This window comes from Cryptomeria japonica, chromosome 5, assembly GCF_030272615.1.
Source record: "Cryptomeria japonica chromosome 5, Sugi_1.0, whole genome shotgun sequence".
Taxonomy (NCBI): Eukaryota; Viridiplantae; Streptophyta; class Pinopsida; order Cupressales; family Cupressaceae; genus Cryptomeria; species Cryptomeria japonica.
Genome location: NC_081409.1, coordinates 819,654,909 through 819,678,170, shown reverse-complemented (window position 1 = coordinate 819,678,170; position 23,262 = coordinate 819,654,909). Strand labels below are relative to the sequence as shown.

The 23,262-nt window shown below is 33.6% G+C and overlaps 1 long non-coding RNA gene across 1 annotated transcript; it reads left to right on the top strand.

Annotated features, from left to right (window-relative positions):
• The first annotated feature begins 927 nt into the window (after positions 1–927).
• On the top strand, positions 928–4,286 carry LOC131075178 (uncharacterized). Its single transcript, XR_009372467.1, has 2 exons — positions 928–1,141; positions 1,301–4,286. It is a non-coding gene; the product is annotated as an uncharacterized LOC131075178 (long non-coding RNA).
• The last annotated feature ends 18,976 nt before the right edge of the window (positions 4,287–23,262 follow it).

Genomic DNA, 23,262 nt, shown 5'->3' with positions numbered 1-23,262 from the left:
CTCCAAGTTAGTTCATTTTGATAATGTGTATATTTCTCATATTTTTAGGAAAGATAATTCCCTTGTAAATTCTTTCACTAATATTGGTGTTTTGTGGAGAGAGGGATTCTATTAGAATGGGAATGACCCTCCCCTTAATATTAAAGATATTATAAAACATGATATTCTCCACAGTGGTTAACTCATCTCGATCTACATGGGTGATTATGTTTTACACCCTATCTCTTCTTAATTATTGTCACAACCCAAAATATACTCACTATTATCCCAAGTGATATTTTTATTTATTTATTTTTAATTAAAATATTCTTCTAAATATGACATTAAATTGTTATATTACCTATCATTATATACCGTTTAAATATAACAATATTGTATAGTTTTAATAAATAATATTCATTAAAATGGAACATTTTTGATACTATGGATTATCATCTTTGTGATTATTAGTCTATAATTATTTAGACGTACGTTAGTTACATCTTTAATAATTTTGTATCATCTACAAATCATGTTTATTTGTCTTCTTATTATTATCAAACTAATATATATAAAATGCATATTTTAATATTGAATATATCAAATGATTGCATTATTATATTTTAGATAATATAGAAATGAAAATGCATATTTGAAGTACACATAATCATTCATTTGGTGTGCATCCTGCAATGATGGTAGTTGTCAGATCATTTTTCTTTTGAGGCATTTTGTTAAGCCAGTCATATGACTAGTCTATGCATGAATCTTCCTAGAAAGCTTGCTTCACATTAATTCGACGAGGGAGAAAACTGAGGAAAACATGGAGTTACGGATAGGATTGGCTAGCACCTTTTCTTTCTCACACTTTTAGTGCCTTGGAAGATCATAGCCATTTTGTTAGGCTTTGAATCAAATAAAAGGGGGATCTATTCCTTAATTTGGGATATAGAGAGAAAGCGAAGAAAAACATAAAAAGCAATCATATTTGCAGAGCGAAGATAACATTGAGAAGGTGTCACTGAATAGTGACTGTGGTATTTATGGCTTGCCCCGGATTTGTATCTTTCTTTCATTATGTAACCATTTTTTATTACGCGCCTGGTACGTGTTTCCATATTACATTACAAGTTGGCAGTTTTATCTACTCAAAGGTCAACAGGTATGTTTCTTATAATTTACCACTGTTGTATTCTTTGCTTGAATATATTTTTAAAATCAACTTTGAATATGCAATGAACCACAATTTTCATTTGATGATAAAATCTGCTTATGCATTCTATCTTAACGTTTACGGTGTGACATTAATGGCATGAGTTAGGGGGATCATAGATTTCAAACCCTCGGTTAGTAAGATCAATCAATTTGGCATTGTTTTATGCCTCATTCATAAGGTAGGTTTGTTGATCTCTATCCAAACGTATTTCTCAGGTTTTGAAATGATGTAAGCGATTCACATCTCTGAGAAATTTTTTGATGCAGAGTAGCAATCAGTACATACTTGAAGGTTGCAAATAACTCTTATAGTTGTTCCAAGGGCTATGTTTAACAAGCCAAATGCAATTGCTAACTTTTAACTACGTTGACAGGTAAATAATTATTTTTCCTTACCTTGCACAGCATTAACTAAATGTCTTGAATTTGGAAATGCCTGCTGAATTCAATTTCCAAGCTGATTTCTCCAACTTTAAATAGATCTTCTGTCCCTGTGGATGTGAAATGTCTCCGAAACAAAAGAATATATTATTTTATGGCCATTAATCCAACTACATCCAAGGTTATTTTTTAATTCCTCTATCTTGCATCAATCTCCTTACTATTTGAACCTCTCTACGCTTGTCTGTTTCTGCATAAATGTTTTAGACAAGCACATAAGTTGCAGCATTTTTAGGATCCAATCAAAAAGTTGTGTTACCGGAAGGAATTTCAAATTTTCATATATAAGCCTGAAGAAATTTTGTCCCAATTTGAAATTATTCAAGAGTATTTCTTCATAAATTCTTCTTATCGAATCGTGTGTATAAGTTCATTTGAAGGCTGTGGGTGATTAAGAGTGGCACACTTTATTACCACATCTGGAATTAATATATTTACAATTATACTTTGATGGATGTCCAGATTCGATACCTTATTCTGTTGTTCCATTTGAGCAAAGGCAAGCAGGATGCTGCTTTGAAATTGTTTAAATTTTTTTCTAAAGCCTCCTCAACAAACACATTTGAACGTATTTCTCAAACAGCTGTCCTTTCCTACATTTAAAGAGGATCATATCCCCTATATACACTCACATTTATTGAGGAAACTATTCAAAGAGTTCACATGCATTTACTATGCTTCAAAATTTAGATAGAATTTCTTGATTACTTTAAGTCCATAAAAGAAAAAAGGTAATGGAGTTATCTTATTGAAATACTCGAGCATATTTAAAAAAAAAGAAGCTATGACTAGATAATTCAGTGCATCTTTAATTTAATTTATTTTATTTCCTTAAAATACGTTAGTACAAAGAAATTCATGCTCCTATGATTAGAGGGGATTAGATATTAAATATTTTTTATATGTTATGTAAGGCATCCACAAGGAAAAACAAAACAAAACAAAACATATTAAGTAAATGAAGAAATTGGTATAAAATTTAAGTTGAGGAGAGTAGAGCCCACCCAAAAACTTACATAAGAAGAAATCTAACTTACTAGAACTTAATCTTTTGTTATAAGAAGTTAAGTAATATTGTAAGATTAAATTAAGAAAGAAAAATATGAAATGAGAATAAGAGATTAATATTTATTTGCTAAGAAATTAGTATTTTTTTAATATAAGAGATCTTTTTTAATTTATCTTATTTTATAGTAGATTTATTATTTCAATGTGGTGTATTTATTTTAAAGAGGTTTTATTGTTATGAATGTGGTGTTTTCATTGTCTCAATGTAAGAAAGCTAGTATATTTATTGTCTTGAACGTTTGTTTTGGAAAATTATAAGGAATATCAAGTAAGCACAAGTATATATGATTAATTATATTGTGAGAAGATTCACTGTAACCTCTAGATAACAACTTTAGCTTAGAATAACACTTACAAATCTCTTAGTATAATTATGCTACGAGAATGTAATATGGGAAAGATGATATTGAATTCTTTAGTGGAATAGTATTTTATGATAAGCCTTTATATCTCGTAAATGATTACTAGTTAGTTATTGAGTATACCCTTTTGTGCAAATAAGGGCGATTCAATATTACATATTGTTGACATTAGTTTAATTAGTAGATTGATACTCATCGATGGCTTAATTGCCTTCCATGTTTTTCTCATTTACAATATTGACAACATTATCCTCGAATTGGACTACAGGTGTGTATTTCAATATTAGTTAGATATGCAAGAATGTGCTTTTACTTATATGAGTTTTCCTTTTGACATTGTTGACATGTATATCAATTATTATTAATATATTATATTTAGTTACCAACATTTGAAGGTATCCAAATGCAAAATGTGGTGTTCTTGTGAAAAAGACATTGTAAATGCATAGATTGATGCACTCCTTAGCACATGCATGTCTTTGTATGACTATGTATGTTCCTATGTGAATTTGTATTCATATTAAATAGATGCATTAGCATGTTGCAAGCTCATGTATGCATTGTGTGATACCAATGAGTGTATGTATGCTTGGTGCCTATTGTGTATTCATTGTGTGATCATTTTATTATTTGTGCGATGGACGGGTACCAAATATGGATCAAAATAGAAGGGTGAGTTTTTAGAGAGATTTAAGTCTCTTCTTTAACTCATCTACTGGTAGTTGGCCCTAAAAAATATCTGGCCAAAGTTCTATTGATCTCTTAGTATATGCTTGCTAAGTAAATTGTTTCAATTTAACTATCTTCCATATCTTAGTGTCAATACAACAACATCATAGATTATAGATACACTAAGCTACATCTGATTCCATCCCCTATCAGTTTCGAGTTGCTAGACTTCTTCGTGCAGGGTTGGTGGTTCTTTGTGTCAGGAAGAAATCCGAGGAAGCGTAAATGCTTCACGATTGGGCAGTAAAGCACTTTGGAAGTGTTCTCACCTCTGATGTAAGTGTGGGAGATAGATGTTGGGAGCCCCTATCAGGATGATATTCAGTTGGGAGTCTCTATTTTACTTTATGGCCTTTTGTAGCATAAGTAATTTTCATTATGTTTAGCCAATCTCTTGGCTTATGCAATCAAACATTGTGTTGAGTTGTAACATTATGTAACTACATTTGGTATATTGGGCATAATGGATTATTCAATAAAGTGAATTCTTAATTATGTGTAAATTTTGTAAAATTGTTATAATTATGCAATTAAATATTTTGATAATATGGAGATCTTTACAATTATTTGATATTTTTATTGATGACAATAGGTTGGTTTTCACCCTTGGTGCTTATTGGCTATTTATTTCCACATGAATTGTGATTGATTTTGGTTCTTGATTTCATGGTTTTCATATTATGTTGTTTCATAGAGTGTTTTTTAGCATTATAATTGCGACTATGTTGTTGGGTGGTTGACTATAGGGCAAGGCTTTCTCTATTATTATAAATTGAATGTGAGGGTCACAAAGCTGCCTATGGAAAGAAAAAAGATCTTTAGGGATATAAAATATTCTAAGTCCATGGTGAAAACTTTTTTAAAATGTAAGGAGGGCTGAAGCTTGTCAAGAACTGTAAAAGAGGTTACTAGATAGACTCTCTTAAACCCTTTTGGGTAGGTATGGATGCGGTCCAATGCTTATGCAATATTTTACTTTGGATGGATGGTTTACTACTATCTAAGGATATGATTTTTCTCTGCTTAATCAATTTAGACACCAGCTCTTGGTTTCATTTTATTTCTATCTCTTGTTCTCCTTGGAAGCTAGTATTAAAGAGCATAATAATAAGAAAAGCAACTCTATTCTTCACGAGGAATTGATCCTTCTAATTATGAAACATTTCAAAGCCATTTCATCCATCCCTAAGGGTAAAATTCCACTCGCTTAATAGTCAATAAGCTTGGGTTCAAAGGAGGAAATGTAGATGGATATAGGGAGGGGGATGAGGACTAGGAAATAGAAGATGATGCTTCCCATGAGAAAAATAAGATTTGTGTATTAGAGGAGTAGAAAAAGGAGAATGCCCCCTTATTAGGGATGAAAAAATAAGATTTATTAAAGGAAGAAGGTTTTGCATGATCCTCCTAGTCGGGTTCATGAGGGCTCAAATATTGAGGAGGCTTGTGATAACCAAAATTTTGAAGGAGAGATTTAAATGGGTGGAAAGGAGAATTTGGGTGGAGGCGAAGGTTCCTTGGGAATGGCCTCTCCCCTTCCATCATCTAATTGTGTTGATGAGGAAAGAACTACTCATCCACCCTTTCCTAGGGATCTGCAAAAGCACTCCCCTAGTGGCTTCAAGTTTAAGAGGGAAATTTTCTATATTATAGCCCAAACATGGCCTCCAATCTTTAAACAAATTGCATGAGATGGAAGTAAAAATATTTATTTGAAGATCCAAAGGAACACATTCTTGCTACCCTCATGAACTTGATGCCCTCAATTTAGTAAAATAGTTGACTTAACCTAATTAAGCTGACATTACTAAAAATATTGGTGTTTGATCTAGAAAAAATGGTTGGGGGTAATGCATCTACAAAGTGAAACCTTAAGGCTTACTAGATTTATCTACTCAATATGTTGTGATCAAAACATCAAATATCTAACTATATCCCATATGTTTTTGTTAAGAGCTCTTGTGCATCATGTTTAAACTTAAACCTCCCTTTACACATATAGTGTCTTATTGCTAAACACTTGCTAAACTATTTATGTATTATTTAAGCATTTGGGTTCCAAGTTTTCTAGCTAGTTGCAATCATTAATATCTTTTCACTTATTAGGTCAAACAATTAAATAATTTTTTAAGGTGATCCTACATAATTATTTTTAGATCCTATCCATATACACATTATCACAAATATATTTGACAAATGTAGCAGCTAAGTGAAGAACTTATTGTGGAAAGAATTATCAATTTCATCCACATTTGTGTTCATTGAATGTTTGAAATATTAAGTTCCATTTGAACTAACTATTTTACTTTGACATGCATTAATTTATATTCCTTTTTATTTAATTGTGCATTGAGTTTGATTCATCACATATCGTGGTTTTTCCCATTAGCACTCATATTACGAAACCCATTCTAATCTCTAGATCTAACAGCTGACTTCTTGATTCAAATCCTTAAACATGTAATTTATCCATTAGCTGAATGCCAGCATATATCTAAACCTTAAACTTTTCAAACTCAAATTAAAAATTTAAACCTTGCTACCCCACGCTACTTGTACAAATAATCCCAGCATAACCCGTACCCGCAACTCATGGCCAAACCTCCAAAACGTTCGACTCGTGCCAAGAACTCACATTTATTCATTGTATTTGTACATCACGCACACTCTATTTATTGTAGAAAGTTTGGTGACGCAACCACAATTGGCCGGTCAGTCATGGCCAGCTATAATGGAACATTTTAAATAACAGAAATTATTTAAGAGCATGGGCAATGCATGCAAATCGTAAGAATAATTTTTATTCTTTTCTCACATTCCACATAACTTCCAAATAGATTGGGAAAAGCCTTGGCTCCCTCCAAAAGTTATGACCTCGGTTTACTAGTCCAAAAGAAAATCAATGATAGGTAGGAAGGGGTTTTAAAAAATAAGGGAAGGACATATAACATATGAAAGAGTGTACTTCAGCGCAAAGGAAAAAATAAGTGACGGAGAATGCTCGAAGAGGAAGAGGAACCTAAAATAAAATTTGCTTCATTTAATTTAATACAGTTATGTGGAGAAATTGGTTGAAGCGAGAAGCGAAAGTTGATGTTGTTCAACAAAAAGAGCATGATGTAACAGATTGTGCTCATGAAATCTTATGGACAACATGGCTCTACAAATATAGCATTTCAACTTATGTGGAGGAAAGCAATGGAGCCTAACAGAGCAAAGCATATGGATTGGGAGGAGCATGTTGGAAGACATCACAAACAAAGAAGAAATGCTACATAATTTCTTCTACACATCTTACATTCAAGGCCCATATAACCAGGTTTGTCCATCCATTTTACCTTCAACTACACTTCCATCGGTATAAATAATGATACAGCACCGAGTCTCAAGCTTTGCAATGGGATTTTGAAAATGGTTGGTAGTTATTTGGGCAAGCCTCACCGTTTGTTTGATCATACAAATAACAAATTCTAATTTACAAATTAGAAAAGGAGACGACCTCACCGTTTGTTTGATCATACAAATAACAAATTGGAGGAGTCTACTCAAGAAGCATTTTTAGTCATCTCCTACTTTTTTTAGGGGAATTGGCTTTGTCCATAAATAGAGTATCGATGTTGTCTCAATGTTTATGGATCGAATGTATAAATACTAATAAATTTGGTTTTATTTAAGAATGTGAGAATATTTGATTAATTTTGAAAGTCTAGTGCATGTGTGAGTAAGTATGCCCAATAGATCTACGGTATAATTTGATTTTTTAAGTTCTTTAACAATGGTATAGCATTGGGCGCCTTATTACAGATTCATATAATCTAAACAAGTAATATCTATCAAAAAGAAACAAAACAAAAGTTAATGCAGTAGGATCTGTGAGATGGTTCAAAGCCATTCGATATTTGTGGAACAAGGATCGTGTCTACTCAGCTTGATCATAAATTCATTTGCGTTTTAAATTTGTTAGAAATGTTTATACATGACACTAGGTATATTCCAATCTCTGAAATGATCTTCCATGGACTTTCCTAGGTAATGGTTGTGTATAATTTTCTCTGGTTTGTTTCAAACTTGTTAACATCTGCTCGATAGTTGTCATTCTATTGGAGTCGTATACTGCATCCTAAATTTATTTTAGCGTTATTATTATGATCATAAGATCCTATGGATTGAGTTATAATTAGGATTTCATAACTTTTTAATAAAATTATGATTATAGTTATAGTTTATTAAAATATATTTATTCAAATCTTTTCAATTAAAACTATAATAAAATTTATATTGATTATTTGATTATATAATATTTTACTTTTAGGATAGCAAGATATATTAAGTATAATTGTAATTTATTAATAATTATTTTTAGTTCATATTCATATATGTATCACATTAATATTAATAAGTTAGACAAATATAATATGTACATACAGAACTCATTGTGAAAACAATTTAACAATTTCAACCATATTTGTATTCATTGAGTGTTTAAAATTTAATTTCACTTGAAATAATTGTTTCACTTTGGCATTAATTAATATATACTCCTTTCTATTTCATAACCACTCAATATGAATTTGATTCATGAACATATCTTAATTTTCCTATTAACACTCATTAAAAACTATTCTAATCTCTAGATCTAACATTTTGACATCTCGATTCAAATCCATAACTACATAATTGATCCACTACATGAGTACCAACCTACATGTAAACCTTCAACTTTTCAAAATCATTCAAATTTTAAAGTTGGCTAGCCCTTTTCGCAAGTTATTGATATTGGTCATTTGATGGAATTGATTATGTGTTGCATTGATGTTTTGCCATTGATGCCAACACTAGTTGTTTGAATGCTTTACTGACACCCTTCTAATCCCGGTCGGATGAGTGGTTTCTAGTTAACTTGGATCTGACATGATCCGGTAGGCTTCGATATAGTTTGGTGATGGAACTAGCTTGTTCATGATACTCATGCTCATATTTGGTCTATTGGTTTTGGTCTGATGATTGGATGCTATCCTAGTTGGTTAGAAGGTTGGTTTCTGGTTATGGCAAGGGTTTCATTGGCAGAAATTTTGGTAAAGATCTTCGATGAATTGCATAAGTGGTGTTGGTGCAACTTGTGGTGGAGTTTCAAGATGTTGTTGGTGATCATGTTCGAGACTTGGTTGATGGAGATCATTGATGAAGGGTATGGGCCTATATTGGGTCCCGATTGATCTAGGTTATGCACCGAATTTAATATAACGTATGGATAGGACCTATTGATGTATTTCTGGGATGTCTTATGTATTTATATTAGTTGTTTGGCCTAAGGCCGACGTGTTTTGTAATTATGTAATTAGTTTATTGTCTAGTGGCCGACCTGATTGTTTATGATCGAGGGTTTTATATAGATACATGTAAGATCTCATTGTAGATCATCATGGTTATTGTTAGAGGTCATGGTCAAGGAATGTAATGTGTGAATAATGTAATATAATTTAGACAAAGGAGTTGGTCAATCATTGGAGATCGAATTGAGTTTATGTGAGAGGATTTAGTCCTCCAGTATTGAGCTTAAACCAGAATTGTACTCAGGCATAGGAGATGCTATGTTTTGTAGTTCAACACTTCTCCAGATTTTAGTTTGCTTTTCTATGTAGTCAGTGAGGCTCCTTTTGTGATGAGAAGTTCACTCTAGGCTGTTGGCCTTCCTGCAAGTGCAAGTGCAGGGCCCTCAATTATAATTCACATACTTACTGCAAAAGTATTATATGACTGTGTGTAGGCTTCCCACCATGGTTTTTCCCTTTACCGGGTTTTCCATGTATAAATTTTGGTGTTATGTGGATGGTAATTATTCTATGATTATTTTTCATTCTTAATTGGTTTATCTTGTATTCTGGTATTAATATTTTGGGTTCTGGTATTAAACTTTAAATTGCTAATGGTTCTGGTAATCTAAGACAACTGATTCAATCCCCCTCCTCCCCCACCCTCGGTTGTCTTCGGGTTATTTGAACTGTCTAACAATTGGTATCAGATATTTGATCATCTTTGCAGAAAGATTAACTGCTTGAGGATGATCCTATGGTGACTAACAGTTCAAGTTCATCCAATTCTTCTAGAGCTATCTTTCAAAGGGATATTCTGAGGCTTGATGGAACAAATTACAAAGTATGGAAGATTCAAATGGAGACTCATCTGAGATGTGTTGGCAAGGAGATTTGGGAGATCATACAGAATTGTGTCACACCCTATAATTCAGGATCTGACAATCCTCCTCCATCAAACCTAAACAAGGAGCTTGAGAATGATTGTAGAAAAAGAGAAGCCCTCTCGTGTGCACTTTCTGATCAGCAAATAATGAGATTAACTGACAAATCATCTAGAAACACTATATGGGATAAGTTGGAGACTCTTAATGAAGGTGACCCTATAGTGAAGATTTCTAAACTTGATGGTGGCCGGCTGAGATATAAAAACCTGAAGATGGAAGAAGATGAAAGGATTATTGCAATCATAGAAAGGGTAAATGAGTTTGTTATGGGAATTCAATGTTGTGGTGAAACTCTGAGTGAAGATAAAATTGTTTCTAAAGTCTTGAGAGCCCTACCACCAGCTTACAAAATGAAGGCTACTACTATCAATGAGTTGATAACAATGGCTAATACATCTGTTAACATATATACTTTGGTTGGGAAACTATCTCCTTTTGAGTTTGAAGAATTTGGAGCATCTAGAGCTATGAAGTCTGAACCTTGTTTTCATGCATCTACATCTACAATTGGGAAGCAAGACTGGAAAGATTTGTATTCAAAGGAATTGGAAGATATGAAGAGAGAAGATGATGGGTTTAAGAAACTTGAAGCACTGTTTGCTAGAAGAGTACCGAAAGGACTGGTAGTAAGTAAGTATCAAGGAAAAGAACCTTTTAAATGTTTGGCATGTAATAAGATTGGTCATTTTGCATCTAGAAGTCCTTAAAGAAATCCAAGATTTGAAGAAAGAGCTTAAAGATCATTTAAAACCTTGAATATCAGAACAAATATAAATAAAAGAAAAATAGAGAGAAATCATGCTACATAGTGGATGAGGAAGGCAATACTGATTCTGATGATAAACCAACAGAGGACTATACTAGTGGATCCAACAATGGCAGGAATGGGTATTCCTGGCTATCAAGGAAGATGATCTGGAATAGGAAGAGAATGTACCTAAAGAGAAGGCACTTGCTGCTAAAATTGAAGACAATGATGAATGGGTAATTGACAGTAGTTGTTCACATCATATGACTGGAGATAAAGGGAATTTTTGTCTTTGCAAGAATTTGATGGTGGTCTAGTTAGATTTGGAGATAACAAGGCATGCATGATCAAAGGAATTTAGAATCTATATCACTGGATGGTAAGAAAAATACTAACAATATTTATTATGTTGAAGGTTTGAGGCATAATCTTTTGAGTGTAGGACAATTGGTAGATAAGGGATTTCAATTACAGTTCAAGGATGGAAAACGGAAAATCATTAACATATATGACTTGGAGATAGCAACTGGTACACAAGAAAAAGGTAATATATTTTATTTGAACTCTGGTTAAAAGACATGTTTGATTACACAAATTGATGAGAGTCGGCTATGGCATAAAAGGCTATGTCATGTGAATTTTCATTGCATTGTGAAGATCAGTTCAACTAGGATAGACAGGGATATACCTAAGATTATGAAGCCCTATAATCCAGTATGTAAAGAATGTAAAATGGTTAAACATGTTAGAACCTATTTGAGGAGTATACAAGATAAATCAAATGATGTTTTGATTTTATTCATATTGATTTGTGTGGCCCTACTAGAGTTAAAAACTTTCATGGTGATAGATATTTTATGCTAATCATTGATGATTATTCTAGAATTATGTGGATTACTTTTCTGAAAGAAAAATATGAAGCATTTGAAAAGCTTAAGATCTTTAAGGCTAAAGTAGAAACTGAGACAGGATTGAAGATTAAATATTTAAGATCAGATCATGGTGGACAATTCACATCCGGTGAGTTTAATAATTTTATTGACAAGCATGGTATAAGAAGACAATTTTCTTCTCCCCAGACACCTTAGTAGAATGGAGTTATGGAAAGGAAGAACAAAACTATCTTGGATACTGCTAGAACAATGATGATGGAAGCTAGTGTACCTCATATCTACTAGAGAGAAGCAGTGAGTACAATGATTTATACATTCAATATAGTACATATCAAAGGAGAAACTGGTAAGACACCTTATAAATTATAGTTTGGCAATACACCTACAGTTAAGTATTTCAAAATTTTTGGTAGTAAATGTTATATCAGGAGAGATGATATTATTGGGAAATTTGGTCCTAGATGTGATGAAGGAATATTTCTTGGTTATTCTAATAAAATCAAATCATATAGATGTTACAACAAAATATTGTAGAGAATTATGGAGAGTGCTAATGCCAAAGTAGATGAGTTGAATAAAATTTAAATCAGAGTTTATGAGAAGGAGTTGGCAGTGGAAACAATCATATCTAAACCGATAGAACCTTTATTGGAAAAAAGAGTTGAACCAGTCACTCCAATAGTATCAGAGAAATCTACAGAAACTGAAGAGCAAGAAAGAGGAAGTCAAAGTCAGAAGACTCCTACGTGTGTGAGATTGAATCATTCAGAAGATCGGATCATTAGGGATAAGAGAATTCGAGTGATGACAAGAAGAAGACTGACTACTAATGAGGTATGTTTAATTTCACAAGTTGAATCGGTATCAGTAATTGAGGCTTGTAAAGATGAACATTGGTTGAAATTTATAGAAGAAGAATTAAATCAGATTAAGAAAAATAGCACATGGACCTTGGTTCCCCGACCTAAAAATAAAAATGTTATTGGAACTAAATGGGTTTTTAAGAAAAAATTAAATGAGGATGGTCAAGTTATAAGGAATAAGGTTAGATTGGTTTGGAAAGGACATTCTCAGAAGGAAGGAATTGGTTATGGAGAGACTTTTGCACCTGTAGCGAGGATTGAATCTAAGAGATTATTTCTTGCCTATGCTGCTTATAAAAACTACAAGGTTTATCAGATGGATGTTAAATGTGCATTTTTGAATGTGGATCTTGATGAGGAAGTTCATATTGAGCAACCTGATAGTTTTTTAGTCTCAGATGATATAGATATGGTTTCAAGGTTAAGGAAAGCTTTATATGGATTGAAAAAAGCACCTAGAGCTTGGTATGAAATGTTGGATAAATATCTTTTGAAGCTTGGTTTTACTAAGAGTAGTGCTAACAGTAATTTATATTATAAGAACACTGATGATGACATTATTTTTCGAGGTGAAGATAAGTTATGCATAGAATTTTCTAAGAATATGGAGAAAGAATTTAAGATGTTTATGATTGATTAGATGAAATATTTCTTAGGTTTTCAAATTACTCAAACAGATAAAGGTATTTTCATCTATCAAACTAAATACACTAAATAATTGTTGAAGAAATCTTGTATGGGAGACTCTAAAGTGGTAAGTACTCCTATGGTTACAAGTGAGAAATTGACAAGAAAAGATATTTCTGCCCTGGTAAATCCTATAAGATACAAATATATGATTGGAGGTCTACTTTATTTGACGCAGACTAGACCTAACATTATGAATGTTGTTTGCATTATTTCAATATTTTAGAGTGATCCTTGAGAAAATCATCAGATGGTGGTGAAAAGGATTTTTAGATACTTGCAAGCTACTTTGGAATATGGCTTGTGGTACCCTAAGGATGATAACTTTACTTTATCTCCATATACCAATGTTGATTGGGCTGGAGATGTTGATGACCAGAAAAGTACTTCTGGTGGAGCTTTCTTTCTTAGAAAGAAGTTGGTTTCATGGATCTGCAAGAAACAATCATGTAATTCTTTATCTACTATTGAAGCTGAGTATGTTGTAGGATATAAAGGTGGATTGTGATGCACTAGTAGTTATTCATTTCGATAACTCTGTTTCTATTGAGAAATCAAAGAATACAGTATTTCATTCTAAAACAAAGCACATATATATCAAGTACAACTTTCTAAAGGAGAAGGTTGAAGAAAATGAAGTTAGCTTGGTTTATGTGAACACTAAAGAGAAGATTGCAGATATTTTCACTAAACCTTTGTCCAAGGAATCATTTGACTACCTGAGAGACAGATTGCGAGTTTCTACCCCTTCGATAGAGACTTCATTGATGTGGTTTGGAATTAGTACAACATGCGTTGTCAGAGATACTATTCATTCTGGTACTGATGTTGGATTCTAGTGCTCAGGGGAAGTAGTCAGCTTTATGATTCAGTAGTTTATTTTTTGCTTTGATGTTTTTGTCAGATTTTTGGAATTGATGTCAAAAAGGGAGTGATATTGATGTGAAAAAAAAGAGAAAAAGAAAAGAAATGGGGAGAGATATTGATATTCAGAGTTGTATGCGAGAGATTGTTGGTTGTCTTCCATTGGGGGAGACTTGTTTGACATATCTTGGTACTTAGATATTTATCCCATCTAGTGTTGCCATCAATGCCAAAGGGGGAGATTGTTGGCCATTTGTTGGAATTGATTATGTGTTGCATTGATGTTTTGTAATTGATGCCAACACTAGTTGTTTGGATGCTTTACTAACACTCTTCTGGTCCTGGCAGGATGAGTGGCTTCTAGTTAACTTGGATCTAACATGATCTGATAGGCTCCAGCATAGTTTGGTGACGGAATTGGCTTGTTCATGATACTCATTCTCATACAACCTGATAGTTATCAGGATTATATAGAACATGTCATTTAATATATATGATTTAATAAATATGCATCTATCTATATATATATATATATATTTATTCAATCTGACGGAAGCTATACACTTAACACTCCCTCTTAGCAAAATAGGATAGAATTTCATAATTGAGTTTTAAGGAACAACCTTCTAGATATACATATTTATTTGACATGATCATTCACTTGGGAATATTTACTAGTAAAATACTTCATATCTTAGAGAGATATAGATTATCTGATATCCAACACTCCGTGACAACAACTATTTGAAGTCTTATCAGATTACTACCTTGATTCTACTGACAATTATAACATGTCATTATCATAGGTGAAACAAATTTAGTATCATGATATCTAGCACATTCCGGGATAGAAAATTAATGTAGTCAATTATGATATTGTTGTTATCATAATTTATTACATATTTCTGAACAATCATTTAATGATAATAAATCAGTAAGTATTCATAGGGAATTTAGTATCAATATTTCCGGCACATTTCGGGACATCAACTTAATATAGTTAATCTTGATAACAGATCAGGCTATTGTTAAAGTCCTCACCTAACAATAATGATCTTACACTTACATGAAAGATCGTCACCTTTCATGACACAACACATACATGCAATATTGCATCCAAGATATTCATAAATATATCAAATCACATATGAACAATATTAATATTATAATTTTCCATTATAATTTAGTCATGCCATGTTTACCTCTAAGGTATTCCACTTTCATTTTTGCAAGAGGTTTGGTGAATATGTCGACACTTTGCTCTTCAGTGCTGATGTAGGTCAATTTGATAACATCTTTTTCTACCATATCTTGTATGTAATGGAATGGGATCTCTATATTCTTGGATCGATTATGAAAGACTGGATTTACAAAAAGTTTGATGCAGCTTTTATTATCATAGTGAATCACAGTGGAGTCTAGTGGTTTCCCAAATAGTCCAACTAGCAATTTTCTTAACCACACTGCCTCATGTGCTCCCATGGAGGCAGCCATATATTCGCCTTCAGTGGAACTCTAAGCAAGTGCTAAAACAATACACCGTTGTACTTTTACAATCAATGGAACTACCTGCCCAGTCGGAATTAGAATACCCTTGGAGTTGTATCTAAACATTTTTGTACTTCAGGCCTAGTCCAATAGTGCCAGACAAGTATCTTAGAATATGCTTAGTCACCATTAGGTGAATCTTCTTAGGTTCATAAATGAAACGTCTTAACACATTGGTAGCATAACAAATATCAGGGTGAGTGTTTACTAGATACATAAGAGATCCAATGATTTGTCTATAGTATGTAGGATATGTAGGTTCTGAATCTGCTGCTTCACTTTTGAGCTTATGAAGATTTGTTTCCATTGGAATGGAGAGAATTTTACAATCTATCATACTAAATTAGGTCAGGATATCAGTGGTGTATTTTCCATGATTTACGAAAATATAATTCTCTTTTTGCCATACTTGTAGGCCCAGAAAATAGTGCACTAGGCCTAGATATTTCATATCAAATTCAGACACAAGATCTTGTTTGCATTTTGCAATAAGGTTACCTTCTCCTATTATCAAGTCATCAACATAGAGAACAAGTATTAACATGTCACCATCCAATATTGTTGGTGTAAATAATTATTCATCTTGGATATTATTACACCTTACTTAAGTTTACTTAGGAAATGCGTTTCATAGTAGTTTGGTTATGAGACACTTGGGTGTTTGTGCCACATTGGGATAGTGTGTGTAAGAGAATTTCCACCTTTTATGGTGTGATCTTGTTGTTACACTCCACATTCAGTGGGTGATCCACCTCATGTGGAATATTATATTGTTTCTCTTACCTACCCACACCTATTTCCTACCTACCCTTATTTCTTATTGAGCCACATGTAATATTTGTGTGCTCACATAGCCATATAGCCTTGCCTATATAAGCAGGCTCATATTCATTATATATATCGATTGATGATCTAGTTGATCATATTTTTCATCTTGATAGAATACAGTTTATTTCTATCATCTATTTTATTCTCTCTTATTTGTGCTTTCCATTGCCTCTTGATCTTGGCAAAATATCACATGGTATCAGAGGTGGTCCACGTCTCACATGGTATCAGAGCCATTAGAGTGTCATTGGTTTGCTAATTGAGAGAAATTTGATGCTATTTGGGGTTGTGTATTTTGGAACTTTCTATTGCAGGTTATTATTGAAGCTTAATGGGTCAAATTTGAGGTCACCATTGGATTGAGGAGGACCAAGAAAGTCAGTTTTGCCTTTTGTTTCATCCAAATCGGACTTCAGAAGCCAAATCTAGTGGCATTTGAAGTTTGACGCTGCGGCAGAAATTTTCCAGAAATTATAATTTTGTAGGCATTTTTCAAATAGTGATATCTCACTCATCTGGACTCGTTTTTTCGAGCAATTTTTTTTGTTTTGGGGTAGAATTTCTTGATCTATATAGTGGTGTAGGATTTTTATAATTTTTGGATACAAGTTTTTTGGAAATCACAAAATCCCAATTTTTACAATTTTGGAGGCTTCATTTGGGCTCATGTGGACTCCTTTTCAGGTGTCGTTTTTTTTAAAGTGCATATTTTTTCATCTACTTTCATAATCTGCCATCTGTTTATAGTGATTTTAAGTAGAAATTATACTTTCTATATTTGGCCATTCTTGGCATATTTGGTACTTGCATTTTGCTTGGATCTCAGTTTAGATCACTAGCAGTATTTGTTGAAATCTCTTAGATCTCATTTTGAGAAGTTTTAAATTGAAATCAGAAGTCCACTTTGTCTTATTTTGCAAGTGGCCCATTGTATATGCACTAAGCATAAAGTGCCAAAATCACCATTTTGGGGGGATTTCTTGATTGAGTATTTTGGGAGGGTGTCTTCTGTGATTGTGCCTCTCTCTATCTTGTGTTTTTTCAGTTTTGTGCTATGGGTTCTCCTAAATTTCCACTTTTAACTCCTCATAATTATGCATCATGGAAAATTAAGGCATGGAGTAAACTAATGGAAAAAGGACTCATTCATTATGTAAATGAAACTATTATAGCACCACCCGATCCTAAGGCTGATCCTAATGCTCAAATTGAATGGCTTACTAAGAATTCTATGGCACTTGGAACTCTTAGAAAGTATGTATCAGATGACCTCATTTTTCACATTGATAAGTGTACAACAATTAAAGAGGCTTGGGAAATTTTTAAGAAATTGTATGGTCAAGTTGATGAGATTAAGGGCTACAAGCTTGATAGTGAACTCACAACTTTGGATCTCAAGGATTTTGATACAATCCAAGATTATGTCACAAAAGCAACTAAGCTAAGAGCAAAGCTAAAGGATTGTGGAATTGACAAAAAGGATGCTCAATTGGTTTATAACTTGTTGGACAAGCTTCCTTCAGAGTATGCAACCTTTGTATCTAGCTTTCACACCCATAGGTTAGCTCAAGGTTCCTCATACACTTCTCCCTCATTTGATTCATTCATGGAGATGTTGATACTTGCGAAATCTAAGTTGACCACAATGGGGATTCTCAAATCTTCAAAGTCACAAGCTTTGGTGGCTAATAAAAGGAATCAAAGTAATCAAGGAAAAGGCAAGAATCAAAAGCAACTTAAGTCAAAACCACAACAAGATGGAGCACAATCTTCCTCTCCACAACAAGGTGATTCACCATTCTCACCTAAGAGGAAATCATATAAGGACAATCTTTTTTGTGGATATTGTAAGAAGACAAGACATGATGAACATCATTGTTATAAGAAGGATATTGATGAGTTGAAGAATCTTCTTGAGAAGAATAGAATCAACCTACCTTCTAGAATGTCTACATCGGCTTCTTCTTCCAAGGATAAAGGAAAGGATCACTCTTTTGGGACAAATAAAGGAAAGGGACAAGCTCTTTGTGCTACTACAAGTCCTGATTTAGGGAGATGGCTTCTAGATTCAGGGGCTTCTCATCATATGGCATCTTCGCAGTATATGTTTTCTACATTTGAGCCTTGCCACATGCCATAGATTTTGATGGGCAATCATACATACATGGATGTGATTGGGAAAGGATCTATTGCCATTGGGGATAATTCCTTCAATCATGTGTTGTGTGTACCCCACTTGACAAATAATCTTCTTTCCATCTATCAAATCACACATGGGGCAACTAGGAAAACTGTGGAGTTCACACCTGATTCAGTTATCATTAAAGACTTAGAGAGTGGAGCTATCATTGCGACTGGGGTGGTTGATCATGCATCTCAGTTGTACTCTTTTTCAGATTTTGGTCCTATTGATAAGGTTGGTTCTTCCTATGTTGATGATTCAGATTTTGAGGAGAACTTTGGGCATTTGAGCTTGGGGATTCTCACATGTGACCCTGTTCTTAAGCCTTGCATTTCATCTCCTTCTATTGATATCACACCACATATTGCACCTGATGATGCAGCTAGTGTGATAGTTTTGCCTTGTTATGATTTAGTGCAGCAGGATATTTCATGTCTACCAGCTTCAGTTGATTGGGATGCCTACTTGATAGACATTGCAGGTTTGTTTGGGGACTCCTACATTGCAGATTTGGGAGACACCATTCATGACATTCATCTTCTCTTTGATGAAGATTATCCTTCTTTGATTGTTGTGAGGGATAACTCTGACCCTATTGTGCATTCTCTACATGATCAATCTTTAGAGGTTGACATGATTGTGGAAAATTTTGTACAATAATTGGAGGAGGTCTCTTAATCTTTTGAGGAGACATATGAGTCTTTGGATATTGTTCTACATTCATCTCCACTAGATCTTGGAGTGCCTTTTTTAGCAGTGTGGCACAGTTTACCACCTTTGGAGGGGGTACCTTTCAGCATCGACATGGGGACACTTGAGCAGTTTTCAGAGATTCCTTTCATCATGAGTATTTTTTATTCATATTCCCTTCATGGTTGGGGAGAATTCATGGATACACCTTTGGTTTTGTTTCTTCCTACGAGGAGGAATGTTGTTCGACGTTCATGGAGCAGTTTCTTCATTCATCTTCGAGTTTCTATCATTGGTGCAGATTCCAGATTGAGGGGGGGCTTCTTAGTCTCTCTTCTTCTTCTCTCATATGGGGGGGGACTTTTTCCTCACATGGGGTTTTGTTCTTCACATACTTCTATGAGAGTTCTTTGTATCTAGTTTTCATCTCTCTTTTGGGGGAGGGTTTTTTCCCATTGGGTTTTTCTCTCTTTCCCCACTTTGTGAGAGATTTCATTGCATTGGTTTTCATGCATTTGCATTTGTACATGGGTACCTAACATGGCCTAGTAGTCGGGACACATCTTGCATTACTCAATTGCATTGTAGACTTAAGTGCATTCCCCTAAGTTGCACTTATGGGGGGGTGTTGATGTAAATAATTATTCATCTTGGATATTATTACACCTTACTTAAGTTTACTTAGGAAATGCATTTCATAGTAGTTTGGGTATGAGACACTTGGGTGTTTGTGCCACATTGGGATAGTGTGTGTAGGAGAATTTCCACCTTTTATGGTGTGATCTTGTTGTTACACTCCACATTCAATGGGTGATCCACCTCATGTGGACTATTATATTGTTTCTCTTACCTACCCACACCTATTTCCTACCTACCCTTGTTTCTTATTGAGCCACATGTAATGTTTGTGTGCTCACATAGCCATATAGCCTTTCCTATACAAGCAAGATCATATTCATTGTATATATCGATTGATGATCTAGTTGATCATATTTTTCATCTTGATAGAATACAGTTTATTTCTATCATCTATTTTATTCTCTCTTATTTGTGCTTTCCATTGCCTCTTGATCTTGGCAAAATCTCACAAATATTTTGAAGTATATGTTAGAATCTGCTTCATTTTTGGAATATCCTAGTTTTGAGAGATAACTATCTATCCTTCCATACCATACCCTAGGAGCTTGCATAAGGCCATAGAGAGCCTTTTTTTGTCTACACACATTGAGATTTCTATCCCGTGTAGAAAAACCTTCAGATTATTCTATGCCTACTTCTTCCTCAATAATACCATTCAAAAAAGAGGTCTTTATGTCCATTTGGTCTATTTTCCACTTTTTGGAAGCTGCAATGGTAATGATGGTTCTCATAGAAATATATCAGGCAACTGGAGGAAATGTCTCTTCCTAATCAATTCCAGCCATTTTAGAGAACCCCGTAGCAATGAATCTGGCTTTGTGTTTTTCAATACTAGCATCTAGTACATATTTGATTTTGAATAACCACTTTCATGAGACAACTGATTTGTCTTTTGGTCTAGATACAATATCCCAGACATCATTCTTTAATATAGATTGGTATTCCTCAATCATTGCATCTTTCTAAGCTTGACATGTTAAGGCTTCTTCAACATTTCATGGTTCAGATTTTGTAAGTTCGGTCATGAGTGCAACATAGCATGATTGACTTCTTGATTTCTTATTATCTTCGAAGATTTCATCAGGTTCCACATTATTTTCTTCAATCATCATTCTTTCCCATAGTGGTCTTTTCTTGTTGTTTGGATTTTTAGCATTCTCAAAATTAGGTGATTGAAGTTCATAATTTTCTATGATATTCTCCCTCTGATTCTCAACTCTAAGATTTTCACCTGATTCTATGGTTTGATCATCTTCTGCACTTAGAGAGAGTTTATAAGCAACATCTTCTTCAAATTTGACATATCTACTAATTTCAATAGATCTTCACCCTGGAATATAGACTCTATATGCTTTAGTGGTTTCACTGTAGTCAATAAATATGCCTTTCTTCCTAGAGGGTTCTAGTTTGGTTCTCTTTTCTTTAGGAATGTGAATATATACATGAAAACCAAAGATTCTTAGGTTGGCTTAAATCTAGTTTATTTCCTACAAAGGCTTCTTCAGGTGTTATATTCTCTAGGATTGAATGAGGACATTTGTTTTGAATATACACAGTTGTATTTGAGGCTTCAGTCCAAAATATGATATGTAGATTTTGATCATGCATCATAGCTTTAGTAGCTTCGATGATGGTTCTATTTTTTCTTTCTATGACTCCATTCTATTGAGGATTATAAGATGCAGTACACTCTCTCTTAATCCCAACAAAAATGCAGAATTCTTTAAAATTTTCAGAGATGTATTCACCTGCATTATTTTATCTTAGACTATTTATTTTCTTTTCAGTTTGATTTTCCACTAAGGATTTAAATTATTTGAATTTTGATAACACTTCATTTGTTTCCTTGAGTTTTATGAAATAGATCCAAGTTTTCCTAGAGTAGTCATCAACAAATATCACGTAATACAAGAAACCCCCTAGTGATGGTAATGACATTGGACCACACAAATCAGTGTGGACAAGTTCTAGTACAAATTTGGATTTGTGTTCACTTGAGAGAAATGACCTTTTTGTGTTCTTCCCTAGAGCACATCCTTTACAAGTTCCAACATGATTAGATTTTAGATTTGGTAATCCTGTGGTAATCTTTCCTATAGAAGGTAGGGCACTAAATCAAAAATGTCCTAATCTTCTATCCCAAATTTCATTAGAGTTTGATACTTCATGATTTAGTGCTTGTTTTTGAATATTACATAATTTGGATAAACTACCATCTCTAGATCCTATAGGAATAGAATTCTTTATATTAGAATTTTTAGGCTAGAGTAGAACTTTATCTTCATGGAAGGTGACACGATATCCTTGATCAGCTAGTATTGAAATGGAGACTAAATTCCTTTTGATACCTGGTACAAAAATAACATCTTTCAATTATAGTGTAACTCTTGTTCTTAATTAAATTGAGCAAGTCCCAATTCCTTTCACTGGATAGGTATAATTATCTCCTATTGTAACTTCTTCAGTTGAGTGGCTTTCAAAGGTTTCAAATTGATCTTTCACTGGATAGCTATAATTTCTCCTATTGTAACTTCTTCAGTTGAGTGGCTTTCAAAGGTTTCAAATTGATCTCTAAATCCGGTTATGTGTTGAGAGGCTCCACTATCGATTATCCACATATGTTTGTTTGAGTTTAGTTGACTAGATAAGGCTAGGAAAAATAGAGGATTCTCTACTTCCTTGACTTTAGCTATGGTTGCTTGAGATTTCTTCCTTTCTGGAAAGAATATGTGAGTGTGTCCAAATTTATCACAGTTGTAGCATTGAATCTTGGAGAAGTCTCTTCTTTTGTGGTTATTTCCTCTCTTCCATTTGAACTTCCTTTTCTTCCCTTTGTTGCTTGTGTTAGCATGTAGTGCTTGAATTTCTCCCTCTTTGTTTGAACCCAATCCTCTTGTGATTAGCCAAGATTTGTCTTGAGTGCAATCATTCTTGAGTTGATCAAATTTTCGTATTGTCGGACAAGAACTAATGCTTTGAGAAAAGGATTCCCAACTGGATGGTAATCCCTTAAGTGCTATTAGACATAGCTCCAAGTCATCTACATTATTTCCAATAGTTGATAATTGGTCTTTTAACTCTGAATTCCTCATGAAATAGGATGTAATTGATTCTACTTTGTTCATGTAGATATGCATTAATTGCTACTTTAAGGTGAGCAATCTGCTTGCATTATTTAGTTCATATGAGTTTGAAATGGTCTTGAACATATCATAAGCTATAGTAAGTTTTGAGATGGTTGGAAGATTGTGATCTTTAACAACTTTA